Raw genomic sequence first — 12,272 nt, forward strand, 5'->3', positions numbered from 1 at the left:
ATATCATATTTCAATATAAATATATAATAAAGAATCATAATCACAAAAAAAAGAATATTTCCCATATCAATGTCATTCAAAATGTTACTTATACAAGAATTATATTATAATCACAAAAGAAAAAACATGTCTAATATTCAAATAAAATTTATCCTAATATAAATAAACAAATAAACATCATTTACAACTAATGAACAATTGTCAAAAGACTAGAAACTTGTGATGGTGGTTCATGCCATGTAGGATTGCAAGTAATTATTGTCAACTCAAGCCCCATCAAAATTTTCAACTTGTAGAATTTCATTGGACTCCTCTTTTTCACTTGCTGATTCTTCCATGTCAATCTTTTCCAACATTCTGGATTTTTGTGAAGCAAAGTATGTGAGCAAAGCACCAAAAAAAAAATAGAAGAGAACATATAACATGAAAAGAAGAGAGGTTTCAAGAAGAGAATAATTTGATTCATCATCTAATATGATATCGCCTTACAATATATATGATTAAAAAACATGGAATTGGTGGTGATTATGGCCATGGGTACATTCAACAAATTAACTCATTTTATCCCCTATTTCACTAAATGAAGTATATAAAATAAATAGATCATGAAAGATACCAGATATTGGAAATGCCCTTGGGTAAGTGAGAAGGAACATTATCCTATTAAGGTACTTGTTTGCTCGTCTTATAACTCTTATTCTCATAAATTATTGCTAATTTAATAAGATGATTAGTAGAAAGAAAATCCCAGTATCTAGGTTAAATTAAGCTTAAATTTTGATTAAGATACTATAAACCACACAAACAAGCAAATATATAAACAAAATTGCAATTTCAGTTCATTATAGCCCATTTTACGAAATGCGAATGTGTCTATGCTAAGCAAATAAGATTACCTTTTTTGGTAAGCAGTCATTTTTTTAATGACAACGAATTAAATAAAACAGTATGAATTGTTGTAAGCAGAAATTACCTGCTGGTGATAAGTTGTGGCTGATTCGAGAAATTTTCCATAAGCATGAATCACACCGTCACTATAGGGACTAAAAGCAACTCGCACCTTTTCAACATGTGGTTTGGTAATAGTAGCAAATTGTTTTACATATGGTTGAGAAAATCTCTTGGCAGCCTGATACAAGGTATGGAAATTTGCATAGTACGGTGTATCAACAAACAAAAAAATAGAACATGTAATGACAAATTGATACAGAGGCATGTCTATATATACATCCTGGTTGAAATAATACCATGAGTACCTGGAAATAAGGATCTGAAATTTCTTGTACTTTGGCTATGTGGCTGGACATGGCACTCTTAGATGTGTGATAAACTTCCACTGCTTTACTTGACACAGTTTGCACATAAGGTTCAGTTGACACAAGAAACATCCATTTCTTCATAAATTCAAGGAAACGAAATAATTTAGAAACATAATAAATCCTGCCTAAAATATCAACTACCTTAAAAGAAAGTTGATAAAATAGTAAACTGATATATAATCCAAACCAAAGCCAAATGCAAATTAAACCAAATTTATATAATTTGCTTATGGATTGCCAATCAAGCAACACTGAAATATATGAATAATTAACATAATTCAGATACTGAAAATAGTCATTGGTTGGCCACTTACAGCTTTGGAAGATTCAAAATGTGGTTCCATAAATTGTTGTGCTTGAATCAATTTCTCTGATACCTTGAGAAACGTTTTCACAAAATTGATAAGTACAATGCAAGATTAAACTAAAATTGTAAGATAATATGTGACATGCATTCATGGTGATAAAGCAAGAACTGACAAACACATTCAATAGAAAAAAAAATAGTACAGGTGAAAAATTAGCACCTTTTGAAGTAAGACATCTAGTACAGGTTGTCCATGCTCCTTCCAGTGAGTTGTTGCAAGTTCCTGAAAGGCACATATCAAAGACATATTGGAGTCTCTTAACATGTATATGGTATCTCTCTAACACTCCATCTAAATTTCTAAGACAATCACCTTATAGTAATTGGCGTGAGTAGCAAGCCAAGGAGGAAACCATGCTCCATGAGCCTAAAAACAAGAAACACAAAATTTTGACTCTAGCTCAATTATAACATTTTGTTATTATATAGAATAAATTGACTAAAAAGAAGTTACAAATGTTAAATAACTGAATGCCAAACCTATGCCTTATGTGAGACATGGCAGTGTACCACAGAATGTATACTTGCACAAGCAGTACATCAATGATATGCCACAAAACCAACAACAAAAAAAATATGTCCAGTTTTTGACACAAGAACCCAAATCAAATTTCATCTGAATAGACTCAAAGATGACCACTTTTCCATTTAAGTGAATTATCATGCAAAGGTAAATTGGAGAGACAAAAAATAAATATTATGTAACACCCCTAGAAAGCCTAGATAAAGTAAGGGCAATGAGAGTACGAATGTAATGAAAAGAATGTGTAGATAGTCTACGTTGAATGTTACGATGGGAAGGATTTAGATGATTATGAAAGAAAATAAAGTTGAGAATATAAATCATCTATGCATGATTTATAATGTATGGAATTAATGTAGACAAAAGGAAGAAATATGAATACATGTATGAAATATTTATGCATAATGCATAATAGGGAAATATACGAATTATTATGTACAAAAGAAAATAAAAATGTTAGAAGAGAGATTGAACCCTGGACCTCTTGTAAGGAACATGTATAGGATACCAAAGGGGATAGGAGAATTATTGATAAGGAGAGAAAGGATTAAGTAGTTAAGAATAAGAAAGGATTCTTTTTACTTAAAAGAAAAAGGAAGTAAAAAGAAATAAAAATATACATAACCAAGTTTTGAACCTTGGTTCTCTTGTGGATGCATGCATGTATTAACCAAGTGGGATAAGAGAGGATATTGTAAGAGGAGAGATAGAAAATTTTATTAAAGGAGAGAAAAGAGAGAGATTAAGAGAGAACTCACAAGGCATATCTCTAGAATATTCCTATCATAAAGAAGAGGAATAAATGGGGAGGATGAATCAAGTCAAATTTCCTCCCCTCATTTTAGTATAAATAGGCATGGAGGGGTGACTTCAAATTCATCCTCCACTCCTCTCCCTCTCCTCCTCCCTCTTGTGCCGAGACCCCCTCTCCCTCTCTTCTTCTTCTTGTTGCCAAGCAACACAAGAGGAAGGAAGCTCCTCTTCCTCCTCACTCCCTCCCTCTTCTTTCTTCCTTGTTGTTTCCGAGCAACACAAGAGGAAGAAGCTTCTTCTTCCTCCCCTCTCCACCAAAAGACCTAGCCACTCCTTTCCCTCCATTGGTGCCGAATCTAGCAAGCAAGAAGAAAGGTCCAAGCAAGTTCTCAATTCTAGGAAACTTAAGCGAAGAATGTAAGCTTCCCCTCACCTGTGGTACAAGGCTTTTTACATGTTTTTATGATTTTATAAGGATTTTAAAACCTAGAAACAAGTATGAGAAAATTCGGTTAAGAAGAGCTTTCGAAATCTAGTGATGTTTAACTAGTCTTCACTAAATGATAGATTTTCTATGCCATGGAAAAGGATTCTTCTTCATGTTTTTATACCTATATGATGCTTGATAAGAGGAGCACTTAACCCTAGAATTTCGGCCAAAAATATTTTTAAGAGGCTAGAGAAATTCATTGTTTTACTCAACTAGTACAAGGTTCTTCCTATGAAATGTTAGGGACCATGTAATTAGTTTTCTTGCTTAGAAGATGTTTGAACTAAAAGGAAACCCACCCATATGTTTCGGCCAAGAAGGGGTTTAGGGTTAGGAATACCCTTAAATTTAAATAAACATGCTCATGAGGTAGGATACAAAGATGTTAAAAGATTTGTATGTTTCGGCCAAGTTGTTCATGAACTAAATTTATATGTTTATTTCTTAGTAAATTTTACCATGAAACTCACTTAGGTTTTCATGCTTTAGACTACTTAAGAACCTAGCTAAAGAATGGTAGGTTTCGGCCATGTGAAAGAAATAAAAGAAAAAAAAAGGGAAAGAAAGAAACCTAGGAAATGTTATGCAATGAAATTTATGTAAATGTCATGATATGTGATAGCATATGAAATGCTATACATAATAAGAAGAATGAAATTTATGTAAATGCCATGATATGTGATAGCATATGAAATGCTATACATAATGAGAAGAATGAAATATATGTAAATGCCATGATATGTGATAGCATATGAAATGCTATACATAATGAGAAGAATGAAATATATGTAAATGCCATGATATGTGATAGCATATGAAATGCTATACATAATGAGAAGAATGAAATTATGTGAATGCCATGATATGTGATAGCGTATGAAATGCTATACATAATGAGAGGAATGAAAAATGAAATGCATGAAAGATTGTTAGGGATATGATATGATAGTTATGCATGATAAATTACTTTGTATGGTTTGTACCAAGGGTGGGCTCCGTAAACGCCCCGGGGTCGATGGAATAAGACTCGGGCCTCGTCAGTAATGGGCTTCTGATGCCCTAGGTCGATGGAGTAAGACTCGGGCCTAGTATGTATGTATGGTAGGGCTCAAGACTTGCTACCTTGGACCTACGTATGATGTATGTGGTACAAACCGGGATCCCCAATGATGATGATATTAATTTCAAGTACTTACAAGTATAAGTTTTCAAATTCATGATGCATTGCCTGCATATGTGCTTGAATTAGCTAATGATTTGATATGATGCCATGATGATATGAATACGATACCTTTGTACGTTGTATGCTTATGATATTACGCATGATGTTAATATACGATGATTTTCGGTTTTAGTGAGTAGGAAAGGAACTTACTGAGCCATGAGTGCTCACAGCTTACTTTCCTTGTACCGCAGATAAAAGAACTGGATGAACTAGAGGAGCAACAGGAGGAGCGGATAATGATGTGTGTGGTGGTGGCTCGGCAAAGAACGATTCGGACAGATTAATATGATTAGTTATAAAATCAATATATGCATATTTAATCTGTGATATCATGCTTATTTAAATAAAATGAATGGTTTAAATTTTTTATTCTTCCGCTGTTATAGTAAAACATGTACGTAAGTAGTATAAGAACGTAGCGCCGCCTTTGGGTTGGGTAAGAAGGGCGGGCGTTACATATTATAGGATAATATTAAGCCCCAGATGAAGTCTTGTCAAGAATTCACATTATTATGAAAGAGGTTTTGCACATATGTTCGCAGGATATCAATCAATCTTCAAACTCAATGAGCTTGTACAAGATCCACTCTTGACATCATATCTAGCAGCAGTTTAACATATTTCAAGCATAAATCATATTATCCAGCTCCGACTGAACTTTTCAATTAGTCATGCAGGAAGACATCTCCCTCAAGCAAAATATTCTTAACAATATAAGTCATTGTGTCAAATATTCCAATAGAAAGAAAGAAGAGATCATGTGCAAATTACAGGTTAAGAAGCTTGTTGATTGAACTCATCATGTAGCCAGACAAGTAAGCAAAACAAATGCTGAGAATTAACTCTGCTACGATTTACTAAGACTTCTTACCTGTGATAATTCCTTTGACTTAGCTGTTGCTTCCAATTGTACTCTTAGAAGCTCCTCCTAAAGAAGGTTCCATGATTTATATAAATATAAGCCTGTGTAACAATGTATTTTCAAGAATAGTTGTTTATAGCACAAACCTCTGCCACCTGAAGAGCATGCTAAGTTTTTTGAATTCTACGGTATTGCTCATCGTTTGTCTTTTGAAGCTACAAGGGCCAACGGTGAAAAGTTACAGCCGTGTGATTGGAAATAATACAACATTACTATATCTGTTGATATGTACAGGAAGCATATAAAGAATCTTTCAGAATATGTAGCAGACAAGAAAAGGTCTTTTCATAGTCAATTAAAAATAGAATATGAGAATTATAAACCAGGAAAAATGAAAGAAAAAAGTATGACACTAGAAACAATTTCCAAGGATACAAATCTAACAATAAATCGATATTTGGGAGTATTGTATTTGTTCTTGTCCTGGTTAATCAACCTGATGTGTGCACGATAATCAATCTTCCCCTCTATAAAATAAGAAAGATAGATGTTAACCAAACAAAAGCATCCAAACAAGCAAATAATTCTAAAATAAATGTAGTACATCTCCTTCTCCTCAATCCCGCTCACCGCCCTGGCATCTGCACTAAGAACCGCCGCCATTCGCTTGGAGTGTCCGCCGCCGTTCTGGCGGAGATGGTTCTTGTTGGCTAGTGGGCTGGTGCCGTGGTCATGATGGGGACGGGGGAAGGTCTTGACGCCCTCCCGAGCGACGGCCTCCAGCGAAAGGCAGCAGTTTCCGATATTGAGCTCGAATCTGATACCTCTGCTCACACAAATCGACCTAACAGCACGGAAGTGACTAGGGTTTCACATCAGATCAACCTCTCACAACCACAACAAAAAGAACCATTTTTTCCCTTTTGATTGGGGAAAAAGAGACGGAAGAAACTGAGAAAGCATCCGATTGGGTGAAGGTAAAACTTTTATCGCCGACTGGACCAACAAAAAAAAAAAGAAACGAGAGGAGAGCACGTCGTGGAGGAAGATCCAGCGGAGGTGGACGGTTGGTCAATAGGTTGGCTTGAAGAGATTGTATGAGGAGAGGGAAAGAAAAATGGCTAGGGCTCGGGCATGCAAAGGGGAAAACACGATGCCGAAAAGAGAGAGGGAAAGTAAAACTGCGCGCGAGGGGGAAAAAAAGACCAAAATAAAAAACAACAGTTATATCAAAGCTGTTGTTGTAGCCCCTAAAAACGTGCTTAAAGACAACGGTTTAGAAAACTGTTGTAAAAAGTGTTGTTGTTTTAAAAAGAAGTTGCTCGATGACAACATTTTTTATAAAACCGTTGTCTTTTATATTTAATGGGGAGTTCAAAGACAACGGTTTTGTCAAAAACCGTTGTCTTTGATCAAATTCACAACAGTTTCTCTTAAAACCGTTGTTTTTGGGGTGTTATCTTTTAATATTTTTGTTGTAGTGTCATCGAATTGATACATTTAGACATTATCAATTCTGTAAGACTAGCATGAACTATACTCCTTGGTTTGGCGAAATAGTTATTTTCTACTACTTGGCAATATTGGGATGTCGAGGGTTAAATGTGAATGCTAGTTATAGTAACTAGTTCATTGGAGTGACATGCTGTAAGACTTCATATGGATCTTTACATATATATAGATATATCTGTGAAGTTCTTACTACAGCTCGAGTGTAAGTTTTTCTTCAACTTGAGGTATACAAGTCATCTTGGTAATGGAGACTTATACTTTGACATCTTAAGTAAGCATCTCATTGAGGTGTGGACCCAGGATGATTGGATATAAGTTAAAGTGTCTGAAGGCGTTTGGATAGCCCACAGAGGATTCACTGCTCATTGCGAGGAGGCATATACCATATGGCCATTCGTTAGGAATATTACTCAAAGTCTTTAGCCAAAACATCATATGTTAAGAGTACGAGACTCTTAGACACATGTCTGAGTAATTTAAATCTACAGAACAAGGAAGTATTACTTGTGCTAGGTGTAATGTGGTCAACCTAGTGGGGACTGATACACATAGACCATGTCCCAAACTAAGTGGGTATAAGACGAGTGAAAGGAATGAGGCAGGACTCACTGTAACTACTAAAAAGTTCAGAATTAATTCTAAAATCGACTATGATTTTCTGACTAATTGGGGATCATGATGTACTACTAGATACCACTCATTATCATTTCATAATTAAGTAGTTAATTATGGACAATCAAGATGAACAGGGAACCTCACACACACTGCAAGTCTCTAAAAGATGTAAAACAAATTAAAGAATAGGATTCTTAGATCAAGAGATAAATATTTGATTGAACCATACATAAGACAAATATGAAAATATTTGCTGAAACGGAAGCGTGGATGGGCCATATCCTTATGGAAGAGTTAGATCCTATTTGGATTAGTCATGGACCAACTTAGTTTAGTTGTGAACCAAGCCAAGAGGTTAATGAGCTAATTTTTTGTTAAATAATAATGGGTTGGATTTGAACTTTCTAATCTAACTTATTAATAAGAGTTATATAAAGATATGGTTAAGAGAGAAATATACACAAGAGATCATTAATTGGCTTGATAAGGTTTAGGGAACCTTAACCAAATTTGTCTTCTCTCCCTCTCCCCTCTCTTTGTTGCCACTACCGCTAATAAGGAGAAATCTCTCCTTGTTGCTATGACTACTAAGGAAGGACAAGGCTTCTTCCTTATTTGCTTCCTCTTCTTCTCTTGATCCCTCTCCTCCGCTCATGGCTAATAACCTTAAAAGGAGAGGCTTGTACTCACAGAGTTTTCTTAAGGAGCTCGGTGTGGATATAAATTGAAGCGAGGTTCAATAACGTCGCTACGGTTAATGGCCTTTTCGTTACAGGTCATTAGTAAGGTATACCTAAAATAATTATTATTCATTTTTATTTTTGTTTTATGATCTTGTCGAGTGCGATTGTATACTGCATGTGTGTTGTGTATGTATTGTAATAAATTATATTTATTTATATTTTAGTATTCCCCTATGCATGTTTATGAAACGTATTTTAGCACACACTTAATCCGACATATCCCAACACTAGTATCAGAGCCAGGTTGTGCTTTGATATGATAATAAAATAGTTTATGAATGTTTATAGTTATAGTCTTATTTATTTTTGGATGATTAGGAAAAAATAGATTGGAAAAATTATTTTATGGTCTAAATTAAAAAATAGAACATAACTAATTGTAATTGATCAGCCAATCGATCAAGATCATCTTGATCGATTAGCTGATCGATCCACATCAAATCACGTCAAAATTTTCCACCTGGATTGATCAATTGATTGATCCAGGAAGATAATTTGTGAACAGAAGAGAGATGGATCGATCGGCTGATCAATTGAAGTTGGCTAGATCGATCCGCTGATTGATCCATAGACGAGAAAAATTTCCTTCATCTCTGTTTGCTTCTGGATCAATCAGTCGATCAATCCAGATGCCTTGGATTGATCGATCAATCGATTTAGGCTGTGTATTTTCAACAGAGAGCTTTTGGATCGATCAGTCAATCGATTTAAATGCCTGAGATCAATCAACTGATCGATCCAGCTAATGTTTCTAAAATAGTAAGTTGAAAATTCTAATTTTGGTAATTCTAAGTTAATTAAAATAATTCTAATTATTTCTTAATCTGTTAGGAAATTATAATTAGGGAATTTATTCCCAAAATTATATTTAGGGAATTTATTTCTTAAAATTATGATTAGGGAATTTGTTTCCTAATTTAGAATTGCCTAATTAGGAATTATTTCTCTAAAGAAAATATGTAATTAGTTTTGAAAAAATTGTTTCCAAATCTAAAATTAAAAGATCCTTAATTTATGAAATCAAATCTTTTATAGAAATTTTATAATTTATAATTAAGGATTTTTTATTTATGAAATCAAATCTTTAAAATATATATTTTATAAAAATCTATAAATAATGGATCATAATTTATAAAATCAAAACCTTATACATATTTTTATGTATCTAAATAAAATAATGATAACTATAAAATTAGGTATGCATCTCATGTCATGTGTATGTCATATAATTGCATTTTTGTCATGCGTGTGATGTGATTAGATTATGTCATGCGTGTGATATGTCATACTATGCCATGCGTGTGAAGTGTCATGCCATCATTTATGCCATGCATGTAATGTCATGTAGATAGAATATTTGCATGATGTTGTAGATGAGACCAAAATCCCTTACACAATATTAAAATCTACACCTTTTGTTAATATAGTAAGAACTAGAGTTTAAGTTTTTGTTTGAGTTGTTGGCCAAAGTCAAGTTCAACTTGAAATTAAATATGTTCAAGCCATAGAGATGCAATCTCATGATTAATGGGTCAGTTTTAAACTTGAAGTGTTGATTTGTTGTGCCAAAGCCAAATTAATATGGATAGAGGTGAAGTTGGGTGATATGAATTTGATGTATACTTGTGAATGTGTAAACAATATGATGTTTATGCGAAAATTAATTAGTTGCTAGCATAATGTGATAGTTGCGTATAACCAATATGCAATCAGTAAACTTGTTACCTACTGCTATAGCTAAAAATAACTTGTTGGCCAAAGTCAAGGTCGCTCTTATCTATAGTGGATATCAACCCACATGGAGAAAACCTACAATCATTCAAATTCAAAATAAAGTATTTGAATTTGATAAATAAGCGGGCTTTTATTACATGTAAATTGTTTATATAAATAAAATCATGTCTCTTATACATTCTCATTGTAGTATTTCCAGATTAATCATTTAATTATGACTTCTGTTAATCTACATTCAATTTTGGATTCAAACAAATTGACTGGACAGAACTTCTTGAACTGGTTTCGAAGTTTGAGAATTTTTCTCAAAGCTGAGAAGATAGCTTATGTCCTTGAACAATCTCTTTCCACAATTCTTGATGCCGATGCAACTGCGGACCAATTGTTGACCTATCAGAAATATAAGGATGATTCTGTACTTGCTAGTTGCATCATGCTAGCTGTTATTGTAAAATACGATAATAAAATAATAATTAAATAATAAGATTATTACAAAAATAATCTTATTGGAATTTTAAAGAATTTTCTGGGAATTAATTGGAGCTCGTATGACATATTTTAAGGGGGATCAACTATTGGGCTATAAGAAAGCCTATTTGGAATACCCAATTAAGTGGGAGTTGATTAGGAACTCAACTTAGGGTTTAATGAAATTAAACCTAAGTATAAAGCAAAACTAAACTTATTCCTCACCGATTTCCATCTTCTTTCCCCGATCCCTAACTCCCTTTCCCCTCCCGATTCCCTTTCACATGCCGAATCTTTCTCTTCTTCCCCCAATCTTGCCGAACTCCTCCTTCCTCTTGCCGCTCATGTTCTTCTACCCGATTTCCTCTCCTCCACCGTGTCTCCGCTGACCTCCATGGCCGATCGCTGGACGTGGCTTTTTCCCCCGCGAGATCCGTCGATGACGTCGTAACCCTTGTCATTGCTGGAGGCGATGCTGTTAGCCGAGGATGTCGCGAGCTCTCTCTGCTCCTGATTTAGTCAAGGCCCTTCTCCCACCTCCTTCCCAGCATCGTTGCCGACCCTTGCGGCTGACGCCGACCATCCGAGCCTTATCTCCGACACCATCGTTCCCTCTTGTTTTGGTACTCTCTCTAGATTTGGAGAAGAGGGGAGCTCTAATTCCACCATAGTAGCATTTGAATTTCTGATAGAGAGGAAGCTACAAATCTAGATTAAGGTAAGGCATGTTAGTCTCATATTGGTAGCAATCCGAATTATGGTATTGGGAGGTTTGATTTGTTGCTTGCAGCCATCTTCATACGTTGGTCCAGTCAATCCTTGCCTTAGCCCGAGCCTTACTTTCGATTAGTTGGAAGTTGGACGAGCAGTGCCATACACAGAGTCTCCTTGCTGCCACACTTGAGGTAATCAGCTAACCCTAGCTCGATGTGAGGGTTTGATTTATATCTACTACTGATTCGTGGTGTTTGTGTTAGAGATCAGCAGCTCAACTATGGGGCCAAGCATCATTGTTTGTGGATGATCCACAACTTTGGCCACAAATTCCAACAGAAAGATCTTTGGTCGTGAGTTGACAGAAGGATACTTAGATTTAGGTAAGTTGTGGTTTGCTTCATACATAAGTTTAAATCAAGATTGGTTGGTGACATGGTTGGAATTGCTAATCTATGTTGAATAAGGATTTATTGGTGGTTGGTTACTGATCATGTGATGAATTATGTATGTAGGAGTCATGATGCTTAGTAGTTGGTTCAATGGATTAAACAATTGATTCATGGTGGTTATTTGGTAGTTGATTTATTTGGATGGATGCATGGTTGATGTTAGGCTCATTGAATTGTTAAGTGTGTATTGATCATTGGAAATGACCATGATTAAATTAATTAACTCATGAGTAGGATTGAAGTAAAGGAATTATGGATTGAGTTAAACCTAATTGGATTCATGAATTAGGTTAATTATTTTGATTAGGATTTTTTCTAATTAAGTTGGAATTTTATTTAGCTATTGGTACATATGTATTAGCTAAATACATTATGTGATCGCAGGAGTTTGATTCGAGGCGAGCGTCTCGACATGAGATTGGTTGGATACAATATTTATTTTGAGGCGCGTACCTTTTGACTTATCTCTTTTGATAATATCATTTTGATATGCAT

At 34.8% G+C, this 12,272-nt stretch overlaps 1 pseudogene; it reads right to left on the bottom strand.

Annotated features, from left to right (window-relative positions):
• Positions 1-1,681: 1,681 nt before the first annotated feature.
• Positions 1,682-7,445, bottom strand: LOC122054929 (annotated as a pseudogene).
• Between the last annotated feature and the right edge of the window lie 4,827 nt (positions 7,446-12,272).

Source organism: Zingiber officinale, chromosome 3B (assembly GCF_018446385.1).
Source record: "Zingiber officinale cultivar Zhangliang chromosome 3B, Zo_v1.1, whole genome shotgun sequence".
NCBI classification, from domain to species: domain Eukaryota; kingdom Viridiplantae; phylum Streptophyta; class Magnoliopsida; order Zingiberales; family Zingiberaceae; genus Zingiber; species Zingiber officinale.